The following is a 4,210-nucleotide window of genomic DNA, read 5'->3' as shown; positions in this document are numbered from 1 at the left end:
TTTATCATTGTTTTAAAATTGCTCTGTTAACAGTTAAAAGTTTTTACAGCCAAAATGGCCACCATCTTGGAATTTTTGTGATGACGTCATTATTCCGATTACATTTTTTAACGAGATTGAAGAGTAACTATTTAGCCAAGTTCTTGTTACATTTGATATATGTCAAAAAGACTAAAAACATACAGTTACCCCCATCTTAATTAATCCAAAAAAGGATATTTTATGTCAAAATTTCAAAGTGCTGTAAAAAACAATTGCCCAAGCTCTAAGAATGGGGATATTTTTTCTGAGACACTATATGATATATTGATTCAGAAAAACCAAAAATAAATTTTTCTTTACTTTTTTCCCCGCTAATTTCCTAATGCACCCAGGCTAGTGTTCAACGAGGTCGCGATTCTCAGCTGAATATAATCCGTAATAACGAATAAGTAATTCGTATTTACGGATTACTAATCCGTAATAACGAATTAGTTAATTCGTAATTATGGATTAATAATTCGTAATTACGAATTAGTAATCCGTAATAACGAATTACTAATTCGTTATTATGGATTAGTAATCCGTAATTACGAATTAGTAATTCGTTATTACGGATTACTGAACATATACTTTATTGGCACTAATGGGCTTTCGTATCAATGAGCCTATTTGCGATAGTGTGATTAATGAAATATTTGTAATAATAATAATAATAATAATAATAATAATAATAATAATTAGAATAATAATAACAATATAATATAATAATAACAGTGCTCGAATAATAATTTAATAATGAATAATAATTGTTTGATTAATGAGAGGAATCAGTATATGTTAAATCAACAATTGTTTTTTTAAAATAAAGATACTTCAAAAGATTTGCGATAATGTGATTAATGAGATATTTGTTGATTAATTTATATATATATATATATATATATATATTTTCAAGTCTACCAAGTCATTTTTATTGTCTTTACTTTTGAGTTATAATATATATACACATATATACATATACATATATATATACATATATATATATATATATACACACATACAAAAAAAACTAATTTTACATTGACGACGTCACTTTATTAATATGCTTAATCATTGTTAATAGTATATAGGCCTACCAATTATATTTCTATAAATTAATCAACAATTATCTCATTAATTACACTATCGTAATTAGGCCTATTGAAGTATTATTAATTCTTTATTAAAGCATTATTCGAGCATTTATTAATATACGCCCTTCATAGATTTTATATAAACATAATGACATAGGCCTAACTTATGGGATGCCACTAAAAGTGGGCCATTTATAGTTAACCTCGTACCGCTTTAGAAAACAAGGAAGGGAGGGAATGTAAGTTACTGGCTTGACGCTCTGTGGATTACGTGATTTCTAGAAATTATTAATAGGAGTACGTTAAATGATGCTGTAAGAAGCAAAGATGATGAATTGTGGAATTGCTCCCGCATCAAAAATGCGATTGTCTCCCTCAATCATTGTCTTTTTTTAAGGTGCAATGGCGTCATAATTAAACTCGTAACTTCAAAAAGATCGCTAAAAGTGATCGAAGCATCACAGGTAAAGACTGGCTTCCATAAAAAATCTCACTCTACGCTTGATGTCTAGATGATGTATGATTCCAGGCTAGTGATATGGAGATGGTGGGTTCGAGTCCCACCGAGAACAACTTGCGATTTTTGTCGCAGTTGTTTTCAAACAAACGTACAATACAATACAATACAATATACTTTATTCGCAACTAAAAACAGTTGAATTGCACATACATAGGAAATTTAAAAATTGCCTTAAAAGTTAAAAACATCAAAACGGAGACTGTAAACAAAATTACACAAAAGAGCAAAACAGAGAATATTATCATACTTATTATCAAAGTAATAACAATAATTATAACAATATTATTATTATTATTATTATTATTATTATTATTATTATTATTATTATTATTATTATTATTATTATTATTATTATTATTATTATTATCATTATTATTATTATTATTATTATTATTATTATTATTACTCTTATTATTATCATTATTATATTTATACAATTTATTGTGAAAATTAAGAGATTACAAAAAAAAAAAAAGAAAAGAAAAGAGTGAACCGTTTCGACCATTTTTGGAGCAGTTCACCCGACTATTCAGAGACAACCTACCATTTTCTGAAAAGACCAGCATTAATAATAACGTGTCATCATTACATAAGTGTACAGTTGATAGCTAGCTTGAAAATAAAAATATTATGTTCTGGCTTCCTGTTTAAAAGTATATTGAAAGTGCACAATTCGTTCGAATTGTCTTTAGGTACAAAATGGACTTAACACTTTTCTGTTATTGTATATTAGCACGGTAGGCCTAAAAAAATTATTGACTATTACAGTATGTCATGGCCACGAGATTTCTTTATTGTTTTGCAATGTTTAGGGCATTTTAACACATGACCCCGCTAGGAGCCTGGGGTACTGGTGAATAGAGCATCTCTCTATACTTCCAATTGTTGAATTGTGAACTGTTTCGACAGAAATTTGGGACAGTCTCACAGATCACAATTATAATATTACAAGTAGCTGGTAAGTTTATATGTAGTGTCCCAGTATTAATTTTTAACCTTAACACAGTAAGAAACATTCCATCCGATGATTGGTCGAATCATATGACTCCATACAGTCAAAATTTAGGAATGTTTTTCTCTAAACAAAATTGCTAGAATGAATAATAATAATTTTGCATGCAGTTATAGCACAATTTTGGCTGGTATTAAATAAATACTTATCACTAACGTTTTTACCGGTTTATGTTATTCTGTTCATAAACCTTCATTACACGTCAGTAACTATAGCTTCCATGATGTCGAAACACAATCGATCCGACAGTTACCATCCATCTATGATTCCCCCTCCCCCACTCATTAGCCTAAATCCATGTGATTTTTGCTCTTATTTCTAGAAAGGATGGTCTAAAGAGTAGGAGTGCGGATTGAGGACAAACTCACTGGTACAAATACTTGGTATTGAACAATATTTGGTACCTTCAAGCATGGAGAAGTTATTCTTGAGTGATTTGAGTTGTTTTATTAGTAAACTGGTAAAAACGAGGTTAAATTACGAGAAGGTTGGTAATACGTTAGACAATATTATTATACCATTATAACTGATGCTTAATATCATTAATGTATGGTACTTTATGCATATGTAATGTTGACCTATAACAACTCTTGCAACTAAATTCGTGCTTTTTGCTTACGGTTACTGTAGAATGCGAAACAACTTCAAATTAAAAATTACTACCAATGGAATCAGCATAAGATGTTATGTAAATTTAATCGTTCAAACGTAGAAATGATGATAAATGAAACGGTGAAAAAATGGTATAACAGTAGTACAGTAGTAACGTGACAATGACGACACGTCTATCGAATACGAGAAGAACAACGTCAACGAGCATGAGTACGTGATTCACTGAAACGTGAAATAACCAAAAAAAAAAAAACAAATAGCATAATGCAATACAATAATGATAAATGTAAGTATTTTAGCTTTAAAATTAATAATACATTCATTCTTGACAACCTTATCTCTTGAAATTAAAGTTTGCCTATAATTTAGTATAACAATAATATGCTTATGAAGCCAGCGTAGGCCTAGCCTAAGCATACAAATAATGTAAACAACTATACGTCCATGGAAACATGCGTGCGTACACACGAAGAAGACGTTAGCGTACGCCTTCACATTCAAACAGCAAGAATCGCCATTTATCGATTTAATCATCAATTAAAACTAACAGTATTTCTATACTTAAAAGATTAACATATAAAATGATTGAGATAGCTTAATCTACATCTATCAGAGTATTCTTACAACTAAACATTATTACTTTAAACTCTGGTTAAATAATGATTTATCATAAAACTAATCATCGAATCACAAACAATCAATGTCAATCATAAAGATCTAGGCCTATACAAAAAGATAGCGTAGAATACGTACGCTTGCCTAGGTTTATTTAACATTAAATTATGCATTCTTAACTTAGTTTAAAGCCCCATTCCCGGCAAAATTTCACTAAAAATGACTTTTTTTAGAAAATATGCATTTGCATTACTCCAATTATTATAAATTATGGAAAAATATTGGCATGAATTTTAGTTTTACGCAAAAGAATAAAAAAAATGAGAAATACAGACT

Source organism: Anneissia japonica, unplaced genomic scaffold, assembly GCF_011630105.1.
Source record: "Anneissia japonica isolate Jap-2015-1 unplaced genomic scaffold, ASM1163010v1 scaffold1547_len296510_cov162, whole genome shotgun sequence".
NCBI classification, from domain to species: Eukaryota; Metazoa; Echinodermata; class Crinoidea; order Comatulida; family Comatulidae; genus Anneissia; species Anneissia japonica.
This window is presented reverse-complemented; position numbering follows the sequence as displayed.